General features: G+C 51.4%; 1 protein-coding gene across 1 annotated transcript in view; it reads left to right on the forward strand.

The window, feature by feature from the left end:
* Positions 1 to 2,431: 2,431 nt before the first annotated feature.
* Positions 2,432 to 14,466, forward strand: part of NTN1 (netrin 1) — a 206,520-nt gene continuing 194,485 nt past the window's right edge. The window contains exon 1 of the mRNA XM_043903824.1: positions 2,432 to 2,584. The gene's annotated coding sequence lies outside the window, so the exon portion shown is untranslated. The remainder of the gene's footprint in view (positions 2,585 to 14,466) is intronic.

Genomic DNA, 14,466 nt, shown 5'->3' on the forward strand with positions numbered 1-14,466 from the left:
CCCAGTAGGGATTCCCAGGTGGCCCAGTGGTAAAAGAATCCTCTAGCTAATGCAGGAGATGAAAGAGATGCAGGTTCAATCCCTGGACTGGGAAGATCACCTGGAGTAGGAAATGGCAACTCACTCCAGCATTCTTGCCTGGAAAATTCCATAGACAGAGAAGCCCAGAGGGCGACAGTTCATGGAGTCAACTGAGCATGAGCACGCACACAGAATGTAGTATTTCTCTATATATTTTGGCTTCCCAGGTGGCTCAGTGGTAAAAAATCTGCCTGCCAACACAGGAGATGGATCCTATGAACACAGGAGCCTGGCAGGCTATACAGTCCATGGGGTTGCAAAAAGAGAGTCGGGCATGAGCGAACGACTGAGCACACACATACCACAATCAGTTTTGATCACCCCTAAAAGAAAGCCCACTCCCTTTAGCACTCATTCCGCACTCCCTCCAGCCCCAGCCCTAGGCAACCAAGAATCTATTTTCTGCCTTTTATGGATTTGCCTATTCTAAAGACATTTCATAGTAAATGGAACCATACAATATAGGACTTTTGGTGACTCGTTTCTTTCACTTGACATAGTGTCTTCAAGATTCATCCACGTCATAGCATGTATTAGTACTTCATTCTTTTTATGGCTGAATGATATTGTATTATTTGGATATGCCAGATTTTATTTGTTGATTCATTGATTGATGGCCATGTGGGATGTTTCCACTTTGAGGCTACTGTGATTAGTGCTACTATGAATATTTGTGTACAGGTGTTTTTGTGTGGACATATGTTTTCCTTTCTCTTGAGTATATACCTAGGAGTTGAATTGCTGGATCCTATGAAAACTGTATGTTTAACCTTTTGAGGAACTGCCAGTCTTTTCTAGTGGCCATACCTTTTTTCCCCCCATTCCCACCAGGTACGCAGGAGGGTTCCAATTTCTCCACACCCTCACCCACACTTGTAATTATCTGTCTTTTCTATTATAGCATCCTTGTTGGTGTGAAGTGGTCTCTCCCTAGGCTGGGTCATTGCTTTTTAGGCTCCCAGACCATTGACGCTAGATAGGACCACAGCAGTCAGGCAGCCCAATTTGTTCATTTTTATGGGAGAAGCACTGAATGTGAAGAGAGATGGGACTAGCCCTGGGGGACAATTAGTAAAGGAGGCAGTAACAGAACACATATATTTTTTTCTTTTAACAAAGTACACTGAAGCCAGATGGCCCCCAAAAGATGAAAGACTTCAAATGATGTTATTCTCTAGAACCTGGGAGAAATTTCTGTGATTATAAAAATCAGAAGATGGATGAATCAATAATAGTCACAAACAGTCACTTCATGGATTCCCCCAGATCATGGGTCACAGATCAGAGTAAGTACTTTCCACCTGCTTTATGCTAAGACATCCCTATCTTGCAGTGTCATAAGTGTAAATAAAGTATGGAGCCTATATCCTATAGGATCCTATATCCGACTAGTGTCTGTAGAAGTTAAGAGAGACATCTGTTGACATAAACAGACTAAAAAAGTCCACCACCCACATGCCCTCCCCCACCCCCTCCCCCGTTACTCAAAAGTAAGTTTCAGTTATGTGAGAGATTACTCAAAATAAGGAACTCGGGGATGAGGAATACGTTTATATAAAAGAAATAGCAGTGAACGATGAAGACAGAAAAACTGAGTTAACTATTAGTGCAGTTTGAAATGTCAACAAATGTAAAAAAATTATTTTTGAAAGAGAAGACACATATAAAATTTTAATAATGGCCTGAAGCTAGAATCACAGTTTATGCCTGCAAACGTGTGCGCTGCAGCCGGCGGTGAGCTTTGCGGAGGGTCCCCAGATGCCGGCGGCTCGCGAGCTCTCTCCCCTGGGCTCCTAGGGGCATCAGGAGAGAGGGGTGCTCTTTGCGCATCCCAGGCCGACCCCGGCTTCTCGCCTGTCCAAGGTGGAGTTACTTCAACCTTCCCATGGGTCCTCTAAAACTTTTGTTTCGGAAGTGTGAATCTCCTATAGCCCCAGTTTTAAGTGGCGACAGTTCTCTAACGCTTCGGTCATGTCAGCGGTGACTGGGGGAGGCGTGTCACTCGCCATCTTGGATCAAGGACGAGAGGACCAGTTTAGCGCGGACTTCAGGCGCGTCCCGGGGTGATGACAGTGAGGACCGAACCGCACGTCCTCGGACTAGACTTCTCGATCCTCGCCTCTTCTTCCCCCACCCCCAGCATCCGGCCAAAGAGAAATTCCTCCATCCGCCTAAGCTAGAGTGGGTAGGATGGATGCCTTCCTCTTGAGCATCCGTGTGTCCCCAAATCACCGCCCATCCTGTCCCCCCGAGCTTCGGGCTCCACTCCGCTGGCGCGGGCTCGGCGGGGCGCCGAGGGGGGAGCGAGCGGCCGGGTTCCGCCCGGGGCGGGCTGGGGAGCAGGGTGGCCGCGGGGGTGCCGAGCCGAGAGGGCCCGGCCGGCCTGACACCACCTGGCGGAGTCTCGGGGAAGAGTCTTAAAGGCGCGCGCTCCCTGCGCCCAGCGCACTCCAGCGGGAGCCGCCGAGAGCTCGCCTCCCTCTCCCGCCCGGCGCCTCGGGAGGTAAGTGCGGTCCGCCGAGCCGGAATCCGGGCCCGGGGAGGCGGCCTCCGGGCGGCCCCGCTCTCGGGGAGCTCGAGCCGGGGGTCGTGATGGCCGGGCAGCGCGCAAGTTTGAAGGCCTCGGAGGGCAGCTGGAGCGGCGAGCGCCTGGGAGGGGACGGCGGGGCGCCCGCGGACTGGGGCCGTCTGGGGGCAGCTGTCCCGGGCGGTGATGCCCGGGAGGCACCGGCGCCCCGCGCACGCTCCAGCCTCGGCCCCGCGCCCCGCGCACTTGGCGCGCTCCGGCCGCACCCCCGGCTAGCCCAACCCGCGGGAGCCGCCACCCGGCTCCGCGCCTTGCCGCCCGCTCGGGGCCCCGGCAGCCCGCTCGCCCCGCGGTCGCGCCCGGTCACGCCGGCAGGTCGCGCTCGGCGGCCGGCCAAGCCCGCCCCCAGACCCGCCGCGCCCGCGCCCGCGCCCCAGGCCACCCCGCCCGGCCTCTCGGCGCTGCGCCCCTCGCCTTCCCCAGCTCCAGTCGCTCGCTATTTTCACACCTCCCGGTGCCCCGGCCCCGGCGCCTGATTCAGTGCTTAGTAATTAATTTGGCGTTTCAGAATGGTCAGCGGGCTGGATAATGGGCGCATTCATCCCCCGGGCTAATCTGAACAGAGGTGGGAAGAAAGGCTTTCACAGACAGAAAATGCCATTCGCTGAGCGCTCAAAGGGGCTGTCACTCCCAGAATAAATCGCCGCCGCGCCCGCCGGCTCCTCGGGCCATTTCCATACAGTCCGGCCCGCGCCGCGGACCCGCCGGCCTCGGCCTCGGCTCCCGAATCACTCACTCGACTGCCTTCGACGGGAAAGTCGGGCGAGAGCGAGACCCAGGCGGGGCCCAAGGGGAAATGGGGAAGCAGGGGGCTCGGGTTCAGGCCGCAGGGGACAAAGAGCTTGATTAGAAAATCAAATGCTGAACTGGAAGGGAGGCGCAGCTAATCCGAGGCGCGGACTTTGGAGCTGGGCCGGGGAGTGCAAGCCGCGCGCGGCTGCCCGCGGTCGCTCGGTAAGCTTCTGGATCTCCAAAGTGGAAACGCGATCCCAGTGCACACTCAGAGATCGTAGAGGCAGGACGCGCTGATACTGTCCCGACCCGCACCAGACGTTCGATCCCGAGTTCCCGCGACACCAGGTCTTTGCCAGCAGCGGGGCTGGGGAGCTGACAGCGTGCCTTTCGGGGCCTCCGGCTTGCCATTCCTGCCAGCTCAGGGTGTACCCCGGAGCATCAGTGGAGAGAGGGGCGGCGGCTTTATCTTCTGACCTCGGGTCGCCCCGAGTGTTGGGCACGAACGGTCTGAGGGCTCTGAGAGCTGGGGCCTCTCCTTGGCAGCGCTCCCTGTCCTCGGGCGAAGGAGGATCGCGCGCTGCAGCCGCTGCCCTAACCGGGACGACCTCGCCCCGAGGGCGCCCCCAGCCCGGCTGCGGAGCTTGGGGGTGGGTAAGACCGGCTTGGCTCTCTCCAGGGTGAAGCTCCAGGCACTTGATTTTCCTGCCGTGGAGGCTCACCGAGCACCCACTTCGTGGGACAGATTTGGCCCAAGGCCCTCCCGCCCAGTGGCACCCTCCCGTTGGGGGAAGAGAAGGAGCTCTATCCCTAAGATGCGATAGGCTTCCCTGGTGGCTCAGACGGTAAAGAATCTGCCTATAATGCAGGAGACCTGGGTTGGATCTCTGGGTGGGGAAGATCCCCTGGAGAGGGAAATGGCAGGCCACTACCCTATTCTTGCCTGGAGAATTCCCTGGACAGAGGAGCCTGGTGGGCTACAGTCAATGGGGTCACAGAGTCTGACACGACTGAGCGATTAAATCACACACACACACACACACACACACCCGTGCTCCGCAGAGAGGCTGGAACAAGGGAACTAGCTGGCTGGAAGGGGCGTTTCTGGAATGGCCAGATGGGTGTTCCAGGGTGTGTCGGTGATGGAATCCCCGCCACTCACCAACTTCCGAGCAGAAGTCCCTCCTCCCTTCTGAGTCTCAGTTTCCTTGCCTGCAAAACAAGGATGAAATGAGGTCACACTTGGCTCTAAGCGTGGGGCCCTCGGTGGAAGGAGTCCACATACCACTCACACCCCCAACCAGCAGCACCCTCCCCGGCAACTCCCCAAGTCTTCACCAACACCTCTCCTCGGAGTTTAAGGACTCCCTTGATTTTTTTCTCCTGCTGCTTCCATCCAGCCTTGCTGCTTCTGGGTTCTGGTAGCCAGTTCTCCTTGAAACCACATTCTAAGAACTGGAAGGGGCCTTTTAAAGATTCTCCGGGCTTTGTACAGATGAGGAAACTGAGACTCAAAGTGGTTGGCTGGCGCGTGTCATCCAGCTAGTTAATCCGGGGACTTGCCTGGAGAGGATTTCATGCAGGGAGGTGAATCTCAGACCTGAACGTTATCTCCTCCCCTCAACCCTCCAGGCTTCTCTAGGCCGGGGAGGGGCCCAGAAATCTTTTTTTTTTTTTTCTTTCCAGTTGTGGCTCAAAGGATCTTTAGTTGCAACATGCAAACTCTTGGTTATGGCAGGTGGGGTCTAGTTTCCTGCCCAGGGATCAAACCCTGGTCCCCTGCATTGGGAAGGCAGCGTTTTAGCCACTGTACCACCAGGGAAATCCCCAGAAATCTACATTTTAAACAAGCTCCCCAAAGCCTTTCAATGCATGTGGGACTGAAACTATACTTAAGGAAGCCCAGCCCAAACTGAACTCTTTCCCCAGCAGTCCCTTCCCTAGTGGGAGCATGGCCCTTCTTGCTTTTTGTGGCCCGTATTCGATGGGCAGAACGACATTTACTGTTACCCACCACCATTGGAGGCCCGCAGTGGGTGGGGTGCACTTCTAAGAAGAAACCTCAGATCCCCTGAATGTACAGCCTATGAAGCAGCAACTGTGGGGGTGCTGAGCATCCTGTCAGACAAGGAATGGTCCAAGTGGGTTGCAGGGTGACTGGGTGTTTTGCCCCCAAACCTAGGGGCCTCCTCTTCCCAGCACACTTTCCCAGCTGGATCTAACTCTGTGCACTGCAGGCCCCACACAGACAGTACAAATGTGCCCAGAGGGCGCCCCCACCTCCCCTCCCTGTGAGCCAGGCAAACCTGGCCCACGCTGGGGAGAGCAGCCCACCGGCGGGATCTGTGCCAGCAATAACCCAGGTGCGAGCCATCGCCTGGAACCACGGACACCTGCCCTTCACCAGGCTGGGGCTCAGAAGAGAGGAAGGGTGAGGGGGCACAGGGGGAGGTCTGGAAGAGTGGAGGGAAGTTGGGATGTAGGGAGATGCTGTTAGGAACAGAGCGGGGACGGGGAGGGGACGAGTCCCTATTTATGTAAGCCGTTTGTAGCTGCGGATTGTAAAACTGGGCAGGATTCTCTGGAGTAATTCATAGTGTTTGGACAAGACAAACATTGTTCTGCTTTAAACAAACCTCCAGAAAGGTCAGGCTGGTTCATCCCTTTGCTGTGAGTTGCTGAGACTATCCAGATGATGAGAAAATCAGATCCTAGTGGAGGGGGCCCAGGCAGAAGGCAGCCGCCTCCTGAGCCCTTTGGATCTGGGGTGAGGGCACCCAGCCCAGGGAGGGTCCTTGGCTCCTGCTGACAAGGGCAGGCTTCCACTCTGCAGCCTGGAGACATGTGTGTGTACATGTGTGCCTGTGTCATAGGTTAGGAGATGTTGATGATGCCAGGATTATCCAGTTCTCCAAGCAAGGCCAATGTGACCTACAGCATGAATGGTCTTCAAGTACGTGAAGTTACTGGGAATCAAAGACCCAGGGAAACAGAATTTGATTCACTAACCTCAAGCCCAGATGTGCTCCTGGACACCAGGAAACCTCTGCTCCTTCCCTAGGGACATCCTGGCCAGGCCCCTTGCTGTTCATTTAGAAAACATTATAAAAAATTTTTTTTTGTTTGCTTTTGTTGTTTTTCCTATTTTTTGGCCATGCCATCCCACATGGCATGTGGGATCTTAGTTTCCCAACCAGGAATTGAACCTGTGCCCCCTGCAGTGTAAGCATGGTGTCTTACCCACTGGACCTCCAGGGAAGTCCCTAGTAAACATTTTTTTGAGTGCCTAATATGTGCCAAGCTCTGTGCTGGGTGTTGGGCAAATACTAGTGAGCAAGAATGATGCTGCCCCCAGTCATGGGGCTTAAGGTCTGCCTTACCCTCCCCCTGCCTCTCTTCTCCAAGAAGAGAAAGTTCTCACAAATTCCCTTCCAGCCTCTCCACCACTGCCCTTGCCTCAACAAGCTTCCTGGCTGAAATCCAGCAGACCCATTCCCAGACCAGGCCTGGCAGTGAGTGCAGCATTCTGTAAGTGTGAGCTGCCATGATGATCTTGATTATGACTGTGGTTGTGACGATGGTTGTGATTGTGATTCCGGCTGTGGCTGTGATTATGGTTGTGTTTATGACTGTGGTTGCTGCTCTGAGGCTCCACTCTTGACAGATCTACCTTGACGCCAAGCTGAATCGGATACTTTTGATTTACTTATTATTCATGCTTGTTGACTTATTATGACTATCAATTGGTAATTAGGATAGGATTATTGACATGCATTATTAACACCAAAGTCCAGTCTTTCTGCAGTGCAAGGGGCACTGTCCTGTATATGAGTTTCTGTTGCCTGGGGCAGTTTGTCATCCTCTCAAGAGGGTAGCATCCTTGTGGTAACCATGGTGATGGTAGAGGCACTGGGTTAACTGGTTCCACATGACATTATTAAAATTATATTTCTTTAGGGCTTCAGACTTCGGACATCTCAGGATCTTTTGTACATGCCTTTTTTTTACTCTATACTCCTGATATCTATGGAAGGAAGGGAGGGAGGAAGGAAAAAAGGAAGGGGACAAATGATAATACCATCCACATTTTTCAGAAGAGGAAGCTGATGCTCAGAGAGGTGAAATGATTTGCCCACTGTCAGTCCAGGCCGCTCTAACAGAACACCATAGACTGGGCAACTGGGGCAACAGATGTTCATTTCTCATGGTTCTGGAGGCTGGGAAGTCCAAGATAAAGGTGCTGGCTGATTCGGTAACTGGTGACAGCTCTCTTCCTGGTTTGCAGACGGCTGTGTCCTCATATGGTAGACAGAAAGGTCTTGTTTGTCATGTGTCTTTAAAAAACAATTAATTTAACTTTAAAAATTTAGATATAATGAATATGTCACATTCTATTAGTTTCATGTCTCCTTTATAAGGGCACTAATCCTATCACGAGGGCTCCACCTTCAAGACCTAGTGTTGTGTTAGTCACTCACAAAGGCCCCAGCTCCAAATACTACTGTGTTGGGGATTGGCTCTTCAAATGAATTTGGGGGAGGGACACAGTCATTCAGTCCTTGGTACCCACGGTCGCAGAGGTGTGAAGATCAGGAAGTGTGTATGCCTGGAGCATGATCCAGGCCTGTACTATCCTGCCGCCCACCCAGGCAGCTCCTGGCAAACCCAGGTGTCCCAGGTCCCTCCAGTCCCAGAGACCTGGGACCCCTGGGAGGCCTCATAAACAGGGTGCTCAGCCAGAGACAAAGAGGTAGCTCCCTAGGCTAGGTCACGTCCATTCAGCCTTGTGACTAGTTTCTGGCATCATTCTGGGGGGGCTAGCACAGTGGTACCCCCTGCCTGATGGTAGCATCAGTGAGGGAGAGGTTCCCCTCCCCCCCACTCCTACTTTCCCTTAATACCTTATTATCCACACACTTACTCAATCTATTTGGAGTCAATGGTCCATGGCTGTTCTCATCTTGCACCACCTCTTGGAATTGGTCCCCTAAGTCTTCCCCTCATGTGATGTGTAGACCCGTAATACCTCATTTTACTGACATTTGGGGAACATAAGGTGTTCCACGTAATTGATTTTTGCAGTTAACTGAAGCTTACTTTTCGAAGCATAGAAACTTTTTATGTAATCATTTGCCCCTCCAGAATCATGATTTTTTTCCTCTACCTAATTTAGCAGAATTGAATATAGCAGGTATTCCCTAGGTGTGGTTGAATGGGTGACCCACAGTCATTCCAAGGAGTCATTCTGAAGCCATCTCCCAGAACATCAGCTTCTGGGCAATTCACTCAGCCTCCCTGCCTCAGGCTCCTCATTGTTAAAGGGGAGCCCTGACTCAATGGATGCTCACTAAGGGCTGCTCCTATACTTTCCTAGCTCCTTTGGGTTCTCAGACAGTAATGCCCTTGGAAAGCTGGGTGGTTGCAAGACCTGCCCTGATCCCTGGGTGGTGGCTGGAATGGATACTCCCATCAGCGGTCACTTTTCAGCCTGTCACTGTCCCCCAGTCACCTATTCCCCTAGGGTCTTGATCTGTGATTCTCTGTGGCCCTGGAAGAACAGAAGATGCCTGACCTCATAAACACTTCTAAGTGAAGAATTCTGGCCTCCATGCAAACTGAAATCCCTGGATATCATGGTGATTTTTCTCTGAAAGGCCCAGGAGACTATTAACTTGTTTCTGAACTGTGTTTTGAATCGTAAAGGATGCTGAGACCCTGGCCTCCAGAAAGAGGGAGCACCTGGCAGGCACCTGGCAAGCTAATGTTGGAGGCCCTGAACTCAGCATTACAGGAAGTAAGGAACAGGGGGACATGGCCACACAGCCCATAAGAAGACCCAAAGGAAGACTTCGGAAACATTCCAAAGCCAGAGTGTTAATGCTCCCTCTTTTTGTTCCTTTCATTTACCCCAAGCTTGCCTCATAAGATTTGCAAGGGACCTGCTGAAGCCTGGCATTTCTACTATTTGGTGGTGTATTAGTTCTGATGGCTACTGTACCAAATTCCCACAAATTTGGAGGCTTAAAACAACAGCAATTTATTTTCTCACAATTCTGGAGGCCAGAAATTTGAAATTGGTGTCACTGGACTAAAACCAAGGGCTGTGCTTTCTACAGAGGCTCTGGAGGAGAATCAGTTCCTTGTCTCTTTCAGCTTCTGGTAGCTGCCAATATTCCTTGGCTTGTGGCCACATCACTCTGATTCCTGCCTCTGTCTTTGCCTTCCCTTTTCCATTTTGTTGGATCTCCCCCACCCTCCCTCTTATAAGGACACATGATGGCATTTAGGGCCCACTCAAATAATCCAGGATGATCTTCCCATCCCAGGATCCTTTACCTTCATCACATCTGCTGAAACTCATTTTCTGCCACATAAGGTAACATTCACAGGTTCCAGGAATTAACACAGATATCTCTGAGGGTGGGGGTGGAGGACATTTTTCAACCTACCTCAGTTGGTGACATCACTTGTCCATAATGTTGGGCTTTGATTGATTTTAGTGAGTTTGTAGTACATTTCCATCCTGTGCCAGGCAATCGGTTAAATCATGGGGATTCAAACAGTAAAGACCCGATTCCTCTCTCGAGAAGTTGATGGATTAGTCAGAGAAGCATTATGATATGAAGAGCCATGGGAAGAGCCTCCAAAGCCTTGGAGGTACCCAGAATTCATCACTGAGTGCTCAAATTCCTTCTCAAAATCTGCAAAGCCCTGTGTTTTCCGGCCTGCATGGCGACTTCTTTGAGCTCACCTCCCAGCACTCCCATCTTGCTCACCAAGCCCCTTGCTCGTGTTCCTTACACAAGTCAAGCTCTGCCTCAGGACCTTTGCACTTGCCGTTTCCTTCCACTGGAATGCACACTCCCACTGTCCCCCTGCCACCAGCATATCCCCCCAGCTCCCTTCTTCACTTAGCTCTACTGGATCCCTCTCAGAGCCTCTCCTACCCCAAGTACCTTGTCTAAAATCCACCTCCTCTCCTGGCACTGTGCCCCCTTCCTCTGCTTTATTTGTGTTTCTAGCACTTATCGCAATCATTTTGAGATGTGATGACTAGAACTTCCCAGAAGATCCTAAACCCAAATGCATTCTGTTTTTATTTCCAGTTCTCTTACCTTTTTGGCCTTAGGAAGACCCTGAGCTAAGATGGGATTGGAGTGGGGGCTCTTCTAGGGGGACTTATAAATGAGAGGACCCATTTGTCAGTTGTCACAGTGACGTGCATATGTGGGGAGTGGGACCTAGAAGCTTTTAGTAGACAGGAGTCAGGGACACTGACATCCTGTAGTGGACACAGCACTACTGTGCCCAGAGAACTGTCTGGCCCCAAATGCCAATAGCACCTCCACGGAGTACTTATCTTAAGGAAGGAGTTTGTACTACAGTCCGAAAATAGTATTTTCAAGTGCATTTGATAATCTTTCACCCTTTAAACAAATCCTTCAGATGATCTTGTCCCCAACACATCACCTTCTGCTGAACCTGTCTGTGTCCCATGAGCCATTCAGACAACTTCTAAAGATCCTCCAGTTTACCTTCTTCTGCCTTATGTTGCTCGAGTGTCACCTCTACCTGTGAGGGGATCCCCTCCTTCAGACTGTGTGTGGGTATTCAGTGAGCCGAGCACCAGCTCTGGGTCCAGAGGTTCCCCATAATTTTCCCCCTCCCCAGAGAACTGTTCTTTTATGTGCACCCTTTGTTTCCTTCCTTCACGGCCAGACTTCCACCCTTGACAAAGCTTCCCCGGATGGTGACCCATTTTCTTCATTGTAATAGCATTCAGGGTGGGACCTGTCAAAAGCTTTTTTTTGCAAATGAGAATAAATTACATCTGCTGGTTCCCCTTATCCACAGGCGGTTTTCACCCCTTCAAAGAGCTCCGGTAGATTAAGGGATTTGGCGGGTTTGGGGTTTGTATGGGCTTCTTTGCCCAACTCCGGAATCCTCAGCCAAGAAGCCGGCAGTAGGGGTGGGCAACTGAAGAAGCTGATCGACAGCACTGAGGCCTGGACAAACTCAGGGAAACCTACGCTCTAGACCCACGTGCCCTCCCGCACTCTTTCCAGAACAGCCAGATCTCCTGGTGTCAAGTCCAGGGGCCTGTGATCCCTTGAGTGTCTCCACGAGGCTGACCAGGTGAGCTGGGCTCTCAAAGCTTCAAAATGAGAGGAGGCCCCTAACTTCGTCCAGGGTGAGTGATCTGAGGATTATGAATAGTTAAAAAACAAACAAACCCCAAACACCCTCAACTGTCATATACTCAGTCTGCCAGCTTCTTTCCTTTTACAGGTGCATTTTTAATCACTTGATAAGGTAAGTGTGATGGTCCCCATTTTGCTGGGGACTTGATGGGTGAAGCAACTTGCTCAGGGTCACACAATGAAGTTGTGAGTTGGAATCAAGGTTTGTTTGAGTCAAGTTCTTTCTGTTTCCAAAAGTAATACAATCAATTCAGACCCCACTGACTTTTCTGGGGAGGCCAGGTAACTGCATCAAAATCCTCCACTGCTATAATTTCCAGTCTATGGAAACCACTTCATTTAATGTGTGTTCTCTTAACTGGACCGGACGTGCTCAGAAGCACAGTCAAGCCAGGTCACAGCTCAAACTTCTGGTCCACCTGGACCCCTTCTCTTGTCTAGACACAGCTGAGACCCATTTGTGTCAGATAACGTCAACTAATCCCATCTTGCCCACAGGTGCCGACTAAGAACTCTGAACCCTGCAACCAGACCATTTCAATTCAAATTTCTGCTCTTCTACTCATCAGTGATATGAGCTTCAGCAACTTTCCCGAGTCTCTGTAAGATGGAGCTAGGACTACCCCATCTCATAAGATTCTTACAAGGATTATGAGTTCATGACTGACAGAGTGCTCAGAAGAGGACTTGGCACATGGCAAACGTTATATAAATGTTTGACTTCAAAAGTAAAACCCTTAGTCATGCCCAAGGTGAAGGTCCCTTGGGTCATCTCGTTTCTCCGAAGCCCTCTTTTCCTGTCGTCCTTCCTTGTGAACCACTGGCCTGAGCACCCCCCTCCTGTTATGGGATGTTCCCTCCCTGCATCCTCACCCTGTTCTCTGGTTGCTCCTCTCACCCCACCTTTATGCTGACCCCTAAGTCTGGCCCTCCCCCAGGCCCCACTCACCCGGTTCAGAGGAGCTGTTCTTGTTCTTGTCCACACCAGAGGCACCCAGCACCCAGACAGGGGGAGCTCTTGTCCTCCTCAATCTCCATCGTTGTGATCTTCATGAAACTGACAGCAAACCCCTGCTCCTCTAAGGCCAGAACCACACAGCTGTTCCCCCATCCACATCTTGTCCATGCTGACTCCTCCCTACCGAGGTCACTCTTCTCTTTCTTTGAAAACATTGATGCCAGAAGCTCAGCCTCTGTGCACTGGTGCCGCATTGAATCTCGGAGACAAGAGTTTTGGGTGAAGTAAAAGGGGATCCCCTGGTGGCTCAGTCAGTAAAGAGTCTGCCTGCAATGCAGGAGACCTTCGTTCAATCCCTGGAGTGGGAAGATCCCCGGAGGAGGAAATTCTCCAGTATTCTTGCCTGGAGAATTCCATGGACAAAGAAGCCTGGTGGGCTGCAGTCCATGGGGTCACAAAGAGTCTGAGTGACTAACATTTTCGCTTTTCTTTTCACAAGGGGATAGCTTTATTGCTTTGCTAGGCAAAGTGGGACACAGTGGGTTTGTGCCCTTCAAAAACTGTGTGTCCTGACCTAGTGGAATTTGGTGAGTTTTATAGCAATGGTTCAAGGGTGGGGTTGCTGATATGATCAGGCTGTGTACAGAACCTGGATTCCTTTCATCTGGCCTCAGCTGATCTCCTAATCTCTGAAGAATACTTCCTCAAGTGAATGCTTCCTCTTCTTCCATTTGTTGGGGGTTTTAGTTCTGCAGAAAAGCTCAAAGCTATTGTTCTGTGCGTCACTTGAGGTGGAACCAGGATCCTCTCCCAAGGCTTCTGCTGTTTCTTGACTGCTCCCCCCTTGTCTCTGCATTTCCCCCCCTCCCCTGCTTAGCAACTAGGTGAACCTGCCCTTTGGAAGGTCAGGAGGCTGAACAGAAAGGGTCCCATGCCCAGGAGCCCTACAGGGTCCTGCTCAGTTTCCGCAGCAGCATTTAGGTCAGCGAGCCCTGGTGCCAGTCCTGAGGATCTTCCATCCCTGGGTGGACAGCCTGTCTGGTCACCTTCTTCATCTCCATTAACTTTCTCTGCTTCCCAGCGGAAACTCACCTCATCCACTGTGGGCCTTGTCATCACCTAGAGCTATTCCACCTCTGGAATTCTTGCTGTAGGCATCCAGTTTTAGACCATGGTCTCCTCAGTTATTCCCAACTCATGTCGTCTATCTTCCTGAGCTTCCCGACCAGCTCTGTCCAATAGAACTTTCTGTGACGATAGCAATGTTCTTTATCGATGCTCTCTCTCTCCAATTCAGGGCAACAGAGGAACTGAGCTTTAAATTTTAATGCATTTTAGCTCATTCAAATTGAAATGAAATGAGCCATGTGTGATTACTGGTTGCTATCTTTTTTTTTTTTTTAATATTTATTTATTTGTCCATACCGAGTCTTAGCTGTGGCATGCAGTATCTTTTCGTTTCAGCATTTGAATTCTTGGTTGTGGCCTGTGGGATCTAGTTCCCCGACCAGAGATCAAACCTGTACCCCCTGCCTTGGGAGCATAGAGTCTCAGCCACTGGACCACCAGGAAAGTCCCCTGGTTACTGTCTTGAAAAGTGAACGTGTTAGTTGCTCAGTTTTGTCCGACTCTGTGACCCCATGGACTGTAGCCCACAAGGCTCCTCTGTCCATGGAATTCTCCAGGTAAGAATACTGGAGTGAGTTGCCAATTCCTTCTCCAGGGATCTTCCCAACCCAGGGATCAAACCCAGGTCTCCTGCATTGCAGACAGATTTTTTTTTAACTGTCTGAGCCACCAGCACGGCTATAGATCCTGGCCTTTCTGTTTCCTCTGCCGTTGGTGGCCTGTCTTCACTACCTTCTCTCTTGAGTTTTGTTTCTGTTGTCCATCACATCAGCCAACTT

This window comes from Cervus elaphus, chromosome 5, assembly GCF_910594005.1.
Source record: "Cervus elaphus chromosome 5, mCerEla1.1, whole genome shotgun sequence".
Classification (NCBI taxonomy): domain Eukaryota; kingdom Metazoa; phylum Chordata; class Mammalia; order Artiodactyla; family Cervidae; genus Cervus; species Cervus elaphus.